We start from the raw sequence: 11715 nt of genomic DNA on the forward strand, positions 1-11715 counted from the left end.
ATCTTCAAACACTCTTTTCCCTCATTGATTCTCTGTTTGTCTCACGATGTGGCATGCACATCTCCTACAAAGAAGAATGAGATAGGTCTATAATATTCTTACGTGACCCACCAGTAGCCTGCTGACTCATAAACCTTGCAACCAAATCTTCCACACCTGGTCCAGTGCATGTGTTACTCCCTTTAAGGTATGCATTGTACCTAAGACTCTGCAACACAACAAGAGCCATATTTGCACAGGTTGCTTCATACAAACCAATACTACCAATAGTTGAACGCATGCTTGCATGTTTTGCCTCATCAAGATTGGTTCTTGGCACAAAAGCACCTGCTACATCTTGAAAAACAAATCTGTCACCCCAATGAGGCACTTTTACATCCCACCAAGACAACCATGTCTCTAATGATGGAATCTCTGACTCAATGGCATGCTCAGATCGCCAATGCCAAAATTGTCTAAGCTCCTCTTTACAAACATTTGCAACATTCTCTGTGGAGGCATGCATCCACTTTTGGCATTTAAGTTTGTGCTCTTCCTCAAGAGGGACGTCTACACTTTGAAGTATGCCTAACCATACTTTGCTCCCAATGGAACACACATGATCTTTCTTTTTCATGCATTTTTTAATTTGCACCACCAAAGTAAACAGTATGAACAGCAATCGAATTTGCATTAGCTTCATCTGCCATGAAACCTCTAAACTCGGGTTTCTCAAATCCCAGATCGATCACCACCTTGTTAAGCATTCTCCAAAACCCATTCTTCTTTCCAACTGTAAATTCACATATTCCAAAAGTTAAAAGTTCTCGAACATAAGGATCATATATATGTGCAGACATAGTAGGCCATCCATCCACTCTATGAACATGGTCACATATCTTGCAAGTTACCTCCGAGATGCATACGATCCACCAAGTCCACCCCACTACTAGGACCCATAGTAGACATTTTGAAAACATGAGGTTGTTGCTTGGCTTCTAACTGACCTGGAAATAGAACACTATGCCAGTATGGGTATCCACTATTTCTCTTTAATTTCAATATGGACTCAAATCCCATTGAAGTGATAACCTTAGCTTTTTTGGCTGTTTCCAAACTCTGTTGCACATGAGCTTATTAGAGAGTGCAATCACTGTGTCAAGGAAGGTGGTAAATTCATGTTTGGCTAAGGGAGTATTCTTAGAGGAGCTTAGGCCCATGAGCCTATCCATTACAAGCTCTTCTGTTGTTACTCTCTCCAACTATTTGGCTGTAGTCAAAGGATCTATAGCTACCTGTACAAGCAAAGCTTTGGAAATAACTTTGTCTATAGCTCTACTTTTTCCCTCGACAATTGGATGCTTGTGATAACCAAGATGAATTGCACATCTACTAACAATTTCCTTTTCAATTGGGATGCAATAATAAATGATGGTAGCACAAGCATTTACATATTCTGAGATTTGATTACAATGGACACACACAACCTTGCCAAATCCCGCTCCAATCTTTTGTGGTGCTTGTGATAATCATCCCTTCCAATGACTCTCATTTGGAAGCTTTGTTCTCAAATGATAACTACAATCAAGATTAACACACCACAAATCGCCACAACATCTGCTAAAGCACCCAACACCTTTGAACAAATCACTGTTGCAAGTCACATATTCCACCCAGGAATGTCCATCAAAACGTTATTCCATACCATTCATACTTGGGCTTTCACCTTGTGATGGAAACTCAAAAGCAATATACCTATCATATTGACATGGGAGCTCAGACACTTGCGTAACATCTTGAACTTGAATCAAGGCCACAAGGCTAGTTTGCAATGGAAGGGTTCTAATGATGTCAAATGACACTCGCACATGGATGCTTCTAATCGTTAATTTTCTCTTTGATCGCTATTGGCAAAACTTTTGAGCCAACAACATTAGGCAATAAACCAGAGGTGACAACAATCTTGTAGAACAGTAAAACTTCATGGTCAAGGGTGTAAATTTGGTCACCAACATTGTTCTCTCCATGTTTAAGATTACCATTATGACACATAGAAAAATCTCCTTTTTGGATACAAAATTTTGTTTAAGAGTGTCAACCTTGATCTCTTGAAATTGATTGTCAAATAGGAGAACAAGCTTTTGACTTCGTTGGGGTCCATAGAGTGTAACGTGTCTGCTCATATGTCTTGTAAGATGTAGAGGTAAAGTATGTTATGCAGGCTGAATAGACATGATATAGGGAGATTAAAGAAAGGAGGATACTCACCACTATAAAAGGTGTTATTTCAAATAAGATACTACTCATTCACTTGGGAGCAAGAGCAATGTGAGACAACTTTGGGGCATTGGCAATAAGAGGATATAACCTCATAGTTTATGTTTGACAATGTTGAATTGTGATGTATCCATGCTAGTACAGATTGTGCAAAGGCATGTATGGTACTGTTGGGGTTAAGGCCTATGTGCCTTGATCGGTCGCCCAGGTCATGGGCGCCCGCCCACTGTTACCCTATACTTATAGTGAGTATACTGTATAGGGGGAGCTGCCACTTCACAGTCTCTCCACCCACATCGTGTGTGTGTGTCTCCTTCTCTCTCTCTCTCACTCTCCGTCTGTGGTGCTCCCCGATCCCCTTCAATTGGTATCAGAGCTATGGTGACCGCGGAGAGCACGACGACTTTGAGAGCTTCGAGGCGATAGCTCGCTCGCTCTCGACGGTAGAGAGATTAAGAAAGCTTGGAAGCTTTGTGAGAATGCAATGGGAGCTTGTGAGCTCACTTGAGAGTGATGTATGCTCTTGTGGAAGCTCAGAAAGGAGTGTGGAAGATTGTGTGTAAGTGAAGGTGCTGGCCTAAAACTGTGTGCGCAGCAGCACTGTTTTCAGATTCATTTTTCTCCTTGTAGAATGCAGATCTGAGAATTCTGTTCTCCATGCCCATCCGTTTTGACGTGGTCTACAACTTTGCAGAAGAAACTTTTTGCAAATTCCTCACCGTTTTGCTGATATTCTGCTCAGACTGTCTGTATACAGAAATTCCAGATTTTCTGTTGTCGCATTGTGTGCGAGTTTGATGCACTTTTGGAAGCACGGGAGATGCTTGAAGTTGAGTGCATAAATTCTGAGCTGAAGATGCAATTGCAGCTTGTGTTAAGCTTGTGGTTTGAGGGTTTTTTGGTAGACTTGGGCAACGAAGTACGGAGGCGTTTACACACCACCGAGGCGGTCTCTTGAGAGACGCAGTTTTTTGGAGCACACAGGTGGAGCTTCTTCACTGGTTTTCACAGGATACTTTGGCAGTGATTTTGTGCTTGGATTCATGGTCTTTGCGGATGGTTTGCATATGGTTATGGCGCATGGTTGATGCCCATTATACATGCATTTTGGCGAGCACTTTCAAGTGCCGGTGAGCTCTCTTGAGAGCATTGTTTTCGCATTGATCAAGTTTTCGGATTGCAAATCTTTTGGCGCTTGCTTATGCGCGGTCACTCCGTTGATGTACGTTGAGTGCGGATTGCCATTGTATGTGAAAATGTGGAGCCATTTTAGCATTTCTACTCATTGGCATTGAGTAGTGTTATGGTTTATGGTAGAGATTGTACTTGAGTTTTTTGCTCAGTTTTCAGGGGAAATTCTGTCGGGATTTTTCCCAGATTCTCGCCATAGTTTGTGATCGAGTGTTTACTCTCACTTTGACAGGTTTTGTCAGTTTGGACACAGTTTTGTGTTTTTGTATCCACTCTTGCAAGAGTGAGGAGTTGTGTATCTTTCTTTGCTTGAGACAGTGGTTTGCTCTCAGGTGGGAGAGTCTTGTGATCTCGAGCATTGTTTGCCATAGTTTTGCAGAGCTTATGCATGTATGTTGAGTGTAGTTTGATGCGCATTGATTGCTCATTGTATTGAGCTTGCAGGACAATGGTTATTTTGTGTTGATAGCCATTGTACGTCGAAACTCTGGCGAAATTTTCCCAGGAGTTTTATGCGCATCATTTATGCGATCTAGGTAGAGATTGCGGGTTGCACTCAGCATTTGCGTGCGGTGTTCTCTGCAGGTGGGAGATTTGTGCGTGTGTATGCATTGATACCACACAGTGTGGGCTTGGTGATTCGCTCACGGTTTGACAGGAGTACAGTTATCTTGGCACACTCATAGGAGTGAGTATTGTGATGTATGCTTGTGTGGCTACGAGCTAGGTAGCCGGATTCGAGCACTAATGGCTTGAGGTTTTTCAGCAGGATTCTGCTACAGGTTTACAAGTTTACAGGCAGGTTTGAGGGCTTATTTGGGCGCTGAATTTTCAGCCATTGTTTCCTCTTTGCAGGTGTCCATGTATGGCTCAGTTGTAGGCTGATCTAGGACACGTTTGTGACTTGTTTATGCAGCTGTTTAAGAGCTGAATTTTGGGACTGATTTACAGCCATATTTGCAGACTTTTGTTGATGCGATTCGAGCCAGTTTAGGGCTGATTTGGTTGACATTTGCTACTCATTGTTGGTTGCTCTTTTGCGAGCATTATGGCTGATTTTTCATTTGACTTCCAGCGTTATGGTCTAACACAGTTTGATGGTGCAGATTTTGTTGCTTGGAAGGAGCATATGCTTGTTGCATTGACGGATTTGGGGCAGGATAAACCCTTGCGTGGTTTATCGGCGAAGCACAAGTCTATGCGTGATGATGATTGGCAGGATCTTGATGAGTTAGCAATGTCTACGATTCGTTTGCATCTGGTTGAGTCTGTTGACTGGCAGGTCTCGAGGGAGACTACAACTCATGCTTTATGGCAGAGTTTACATGCTATGTACGCGACATCCATGTCTACAGGGAAGTCTAGTCCCACTTCTATGTCCATGGGAGAGATTGATCCCACACGCAAGTCTCGACGGCATAGAGACTTGACATGTTGGCATTGTGGACATAGAGGGCACATTAGGCGTCGATGTTTCAGGCGTTTGAGACAACGGAGGCGACAGATGCGTGATGCAGATTTGGGCATGACAGATGCTAGTGAGATTAGTACGGTGGTTACTGAGTATGCTTGTGACGGCGATGTCACATTTACATCTAGCTTGTCTTCAGACGATCTTATGTCTACGGATTGCATATCGGATTGCACATTGTCTTCACATTGGTTACTAGATTCAGATGCTACTTTCCATGTCACATCGCATCGTGAGTGGTTTAGCACGTTTTCTCGTGGGAGACTTGGTTGTGCACATGGCTGATGGTGCTGTGTATGACATTGAGGGTGCAGGAGACGTATGTTTGTCCTTGCCTAGTGGTATGAGATTTACCCTGCATCATGTGCGTTATGTGCCAGATCTGAGACGGGATTTGATCTCAGTCAGACAGTTACGGGATAGTGGATGTCGGGTATCGCTGCTTGAGCGATCTTTTGCGTTGCATTTGGGTTCGCTAGTGATTGTGAGAGGTGCCAGGAGTGGTACAGGTTACCCATTGCATGTGGATCACGCGAGAGACGGTGTTGTCTCTGTGATCACGCAACCACGTAGAGAGCGAGAGAGCAGGCGAGTCTCTTTTGCTTGTGGGTTGCAGGATGCTTTGCATGGAGTGCAGAGCAGTGACCTTGTTGTGCAGGTTGCGTCTACGGATGCACAGGTAGAGCGGGTAGCTCTAGTGAGTCACAGAACGATGAGTCATCAGAGGTGATGACAGAGATGACTCACATGGATGTTGAGATGTCGACTATTGTGGAGTCAATTCTTGATATGCTTATGCCAGAGCTTGATGCAGATTCAGGACAGATGGATACTCTTGGTACACATGTGATATGTGGTGGGCACAAGGAGTCACTCCAGAGCTCGGAGTCAGAGTGCCATGGTCTCTATGATAGGGGATAGGATTGCCATGAGTTGAGTTCTGAGTTGGAGGTGGCAGAGGTTGCCAGGGTTGCATCAACGTTCGGTGTCCTCATGTACGAGATGCTGATCTCGAGGCCCGACATAACAACTGCAGTGGGAGCATTTGCAGCAGGGTTGATTATTTGTTCGATGACCGATCTCGGCATAGAGCATAGGGGAGGTTTGCAGGTATTGGACCGATACTTGCAGGAGTCCATGAGCTCTTGTAGACTCTTTGCAGAGCTTGGATCTAGCTCTGTGTGGCTTCCGCAGCGGAATGTTTGTCTATCAGTAGAGCCGGATGCACTAGCTCATCGAGAGTCAGTGGGCATAGGTTGAGAGAATATCTCACCTTCTATTAGTTGTACACTAGTAGATCTTGCTTAAAGGCACATTGGCCTTTAAGTGGGAGGTTGATGGGGTTAAGGCCTATGTGCTTTGACCGATCGCCCAGGTCATGGACGCCCGCCCACTGTTACCCTATACTTATAGTGAGTATACTGTATAGGGGGAGCTGCCACTTCACAGTCTCCCCACCCACATCGTGTGTGTGTCTCCTTCTCTCTCTCTCACTCTCCGTCTGTGGTGCTCCCCGATCCCCTTCAGGTACCGTCTCAAACTGTTGAGACTGCCATTGTAGCCAAGGGCTTATTACTTTGTTTTCCTAAATTGCATGCATGGCATGCCAGTAAGGTGGAATTCATTTCACCCCATCATTGTTCACACTTTGGATATAACACCAGCTACTTTGTTAAGGACATCCTTATCCACCTCATAGTCATGGTGGATTCCACTCCTTGTGATGTCCACATGCACTAGACAAGGTAAGACCCTATTTGTTTTTGAAGATTTTTCTTAAAGATTATCTTGTTGATGTTGTTGCACTGGTTACCCATAATTGTAATCTTTTACTTGATAAAAATTGAGGTGGGTATATTTTCTTGTGATGATTGTATATGATTATAATGGTGGGCACTTTATATCATTGGCTCTATGCACAAGGTGCAACCAATATAGATGATGCTTTCTCTGGGTAGCAAGTAGGCATGGCCTCAATGTCAAGCAAGTAATCTCTCACTTAGCATTTAATAGGTCAAAGACATACTGAGTGTTTTGGGGCTCAATTTTTGTTAATGTACCTTTGGGGTTTGGAAGTGTAAGCTATTTTCCACCTCCTAGTAAGCATATGATCTGATTTAGTTTCATTTTTGAATATGTTCTGAGTGTGTTTTCCAAGTGGGATGAATATGATAGAATGATTATATCCATTTTTCTCTTCAAACACATGAAAATGTCATGTAGGAGCAAAGAATTTTGGTTGAATCCTATACTAGATACATTTCTGCATCATGTAGTTATAAACCTACATGGTAGGGTTTCACTTGGCACATGTTGTTTGTCACAAGGGTGCAATGTGGTCTAGGAACTTATGGAATTTGGTTTAGCCAATGTGGAGCAAGGTTTATGAGGGTCCCTCTCCCTCATGTCGCTGAGTGTTTATAATTACCTCCACACACAAGTACATCTTATACTTGATGGATGTCCAATTTTTTGACATCCTTATATGAGACATATTCCACATGTGGAGAATATGAGCCTCTGGGACTAACATTGGTGCATCTTTACTTATGTGTTGCAATAGTCAGTAGGTAGTGCTGGTCAAATTCGTTTTGCGTACCATTTTGAGCATGTCGTATCAGGAACAATATTAGTGGCTCCAAAATTTTGGATACCTAGTAGAGTATAGATGCTTTTACTAACTTTGGAGTGGCATCAACTTTGAATGATTTTAAGAGACCCAAGTTAGAGCTCCCGTTGCAACTCTATGAACAACATCATCACTTTGCTAAACAGGGCCAACAAGGTACACCACGACGAACCATGCAATGGCTAATACATTTACTCATGTATTGGATTCAAGTTCAAAGAAAAGAAATCAATCTCCTAAATATTTACATGAGTTATTGACCAAAATGCAAACTCTGAAAAATGTCTAAGTTTCATACATTAGGAGGAGGGGGAGCCATAACCATAATCACTTACCATGCAATGGGCATGGTTGATAACGTGCTTTTAGCACCTAAGAAAAAGAGTTACTTGTACCAAAAGAGGAGGGTCAACAATAAAGGTAGACACAACCTACAAGTATAAGGTTAGCTAAAAGATTGGTCACATAAGACTTATGTGGCGAAGTTACCACTGATAAATAAAAAGAAAAGGGTGATGATGAGATGGATCACTCAAGCTTTGAGGATGAATAAGAGGAGGTCAGAAAAGGAAGAAGACCAGGTGCGAAAAGGAAACCCATGCACATAGAAGAACGGAGTGAAGAATGGATAAGGCTCAATTGTAGCCAACTAAAAAGAAATGCAGACCTGACGTTAAAGAATCTAACACTAAAAAAGAAAGCAGACAAGAACGATAATCCAAACACCACGACTAAATGAGGGGTTCGACAAAAGAGAAGAAGAGGGCACGTGAGGAGGAAAGAAAGAAGAAATCCAAGGCTATGGCTAAAGTGATGTGAGAAAGTCAAGAAGAAAGATTGAATCAAGTAGAGCAAGATCGACTTGCTAAGGTAGTAGTAGAAGATGCCCAAAGAAGAAGAGGGCACGTGATGATGAAAGAAAAAAGAAAGCCAAGTCTTAACCCATGATGCAACCATTATTCTTTAGTGTATATGTTTAGTCATCGGTCGTGCTTGCCGGTCCAAGAGGTTTATAATAAAAGGCTGGTGATTGTCGATGAAAGACGCACCAGACCCATTTAGCACTAATTGACCAAATATGGACACCTGTATGTGAAAAGGACAGCAAGCCCTAGATAAGGCTGTAAACTAGGGCTTTCAATCATTCTCAACACGCAAGCTTTGCTCTTGCTTCACTTCTTCTTGCTTGTTTGAGAGAGAGAGAGAGAGAGAGAGAGAGAGAGAGAGAGAGAGAGAGAGAGAGAGAGAGAGAGAGAGAGAGAGAGAACATGGTGGCACGGAGAAGGACAAGCGGCGACCCAAAGATTTCTTCTTCTCTGCGCGCATGGAGTCCCTTGCACTGTAGGAGGTGAGTGACACACGGCCCTATAAACGTAGAGGTTGTTTGCATTTGTTAGGTTGTATGCTTGTAGCTCTGTGGCTCACACATGGCATATAGCAAGTCCCTAGGAGTAGATATTTTTGGCACGGCACCATTGCCGGGGAAATGCTCTGTGCCAAGCTCCGCTTGTAGCCTGCATACTGCATTGCTGAGGTTAAATTTTTCTATGTAGATAGAGAAAGTTGGAAAGGGTGTGTGTGTGTGTGGTTGTGTTTGCATTGGCATTTTTAATTTTTTTTCAAATTAGTTATTGCCTGAGCTCTGTGTAAATCTGAAATTTTTGACAAAACAGCTCTTTGCTAAGCTCTGTGCATTGCTGCTGCAGTTTTTTGTTTAGTTAGTTCTGTGTATGTTTGCAAGTGTACATTTTTGCAAATTTGAAAAACAGAAAAAAGAAAACAGACAACTTCTAAATTTTAAAAATAAAAACAAAGATAAAAAATTGTTCACCAGAAAGAATTATCGGGGTTGGGATTATTCTCCCGAACCCCGTCCCCGGCCTTGGCCTCGATCTTTGATATATAATATGGAAGAGGAGACCTCCATAGCTTCCTTTCAGTGAAGGAGTACAATACCTCATACTATATATATACCCCAAGTCTAAAGGTCAAAAGGAAGCATGTGGGATTTAGGCTTTACCCTTTCCTTCCACTAGCTTCCTTGGACTTTTCCCTTTCCTCCTACTCGCCCAACCAGAATTTGACCATTTTGGGGGTCACGAGAGTTTTTGGTAGCCCAATTATGTGCTGTAAATCACGCCAAATTAATTTGAATGATATGCTTGTTTCGAGCTATCACATGACCTATTCCGTCTCACACATAAAAAGGGGTTAAAAAAATAAAAAAATACAAAACAAACAAAACCAAGTAAAACGACCTCTAGTGGCAGGACCTCTTAGAGTACTCGTCACTCAATACTTTTGGGATACTCACCTCACATGTATTTGTGCTCTTTATGAGTGCTAGAGTTAGAGAGTGCCTAGAATTGCACGAGAATCCATTATGCATCCACGTTAGGTTCCGGGCCTTCGGTTGGAACCAAGGGTAGTGTAACTCAAGACCCTCATATCGCGTCTAGTGACTCTTCCTTTGACTACGACATCATGGAGGGATATCCTACACAAAACCATGAAATGTCAAGGCAAAACATGCATGCCTTTGCCCCACGACATGGGTCTAGCATGTTTAGCCGCTTAAAAGAGACCTTTAGTCGAGCCACCCATTCCATAACTAGTGAAGTGAAAGAGGGCAATGGGGAGGTAGATTCACCTTTCACTTATCATGTAGAATCTATACTCCCCAAGGGTGCCCATGTTGGCATCCTACCTAATCCCCTCATTAAAGACCCTATCGAGCCATCGCCCCCTGAGGTCCTACTACTCGATGGCAGTAGTCTTGCCGAAGTGCAAGAGATCGAACGATATATGCAAGCAATGAGGGAGAGGGAAATTGAGAACCTACGGATGCTAGAACAAATACAAGCCATGAAAGCAAAGACCCCAATGACAACAACCAGGCCAATGGAGCAACGAAATGCTCCCAAGATAGCAATCACAGAGGGTCAGGCGATGGGCAGCCATAATGCTTCCACTTCAAGGGGAACCTCCAGCATGAAAATCTTAGAGGGGATATTTCTCAGAGAAAATTGGAAGTATGACCTACAAATTGAAACATTGACCGACCTGTACACAAGCTGCACATACCTAGTGGGGTGGTTAGAGGTAGTACAATCCACGTTTGGGCCCACAAGTTTAGAGGAGTAGCAACGGATGATCTGTGATGTCATCCATGGTGCCATCCAATTAGGGAGGCAAGACCAGGGAATTAACATTCCTTCGACGGGTCCTATGATATTCTCGGATACGGGAAAGGCCAAACGACCAACCCTATCACAAATAGAGACTCCCTCAGTGAGTCCCATTGATCCTTCATATGTTGTTTCACCTGGAGTCTCGATACCCACAAGCAATAGTTTCACATTCCCAAATTTAACTCATCTTTCCCTTGAAGAATCTGCGGCTACTATGCCTGTCCCACCGAAAAGTGCACCTTGGACCTCATTCATGAAGTAAAGCACCACTACATAGTAGCACAACACCCACAACAATACCTACAAGTGAACATCAATCATATGTACCTATGGGCCCTCATACCCATGTAGCTCTCACGCCCCCGATTGTTTCGATAGCCTACACTCCACAACCACCCTATCTGAGTACTCATTCTAGTGGGGCCATATCAGCTAGTATTAACATGTCATATCCTATGTCTGCTATGCCTAGGGCCACACATATGAACTTTGGGTCACCACATGGCACAACATCGTACCCAACTTGGGACCCGAGGATCACCCGTATGCCTAACCCGATGCCAACCTCTATTCCACATGCAGTCCCGAGAACACCTGTCCCCACTATACGTAATCACTTAGGTGACTTGCCAACATTTTCTCAAGCTATCAGTCAATCTATTGTTGAAAATATGCATAACACGCCTGATAGAGAGCCTAGAAGTAAGGCAATACAAGTGGCCAAGCTCACACAAAAATACAATGGGGATGGGGATGCTAGAAAGCATATCGAAGTATTTGAACAAATATGCGATTCCCTAGGAGAACACAATGAACTACATAAGAGCTCGAGCTATCGGTCGATCTATTGCTGAAAATATGCGTAACATGCTTGATAGAGAGCATAGAAGTAAGGCAATACAAGTGGCCAAGCTCACACAAAAATACAATGGGGATGGGGATGCTAAAAAGCATATCGAAGTATTTGAACAAATATG

This window comes from Adiantum capillus-veneris, chromosome 12 (genome assembly GCF_014529385.1).
Source record: "Adiantum capillus-veneris isolate H3 chromosome 12, ASM1452938v2, whole genome shotgun sequence".
Taxonomy (NCBI): Eukaryota; Viridiplantae; Streptophyta; class Polypodiopsida; order Polypodiales; family Pteridaceae; genus Adiantum; species Adiantum capillus-veneris.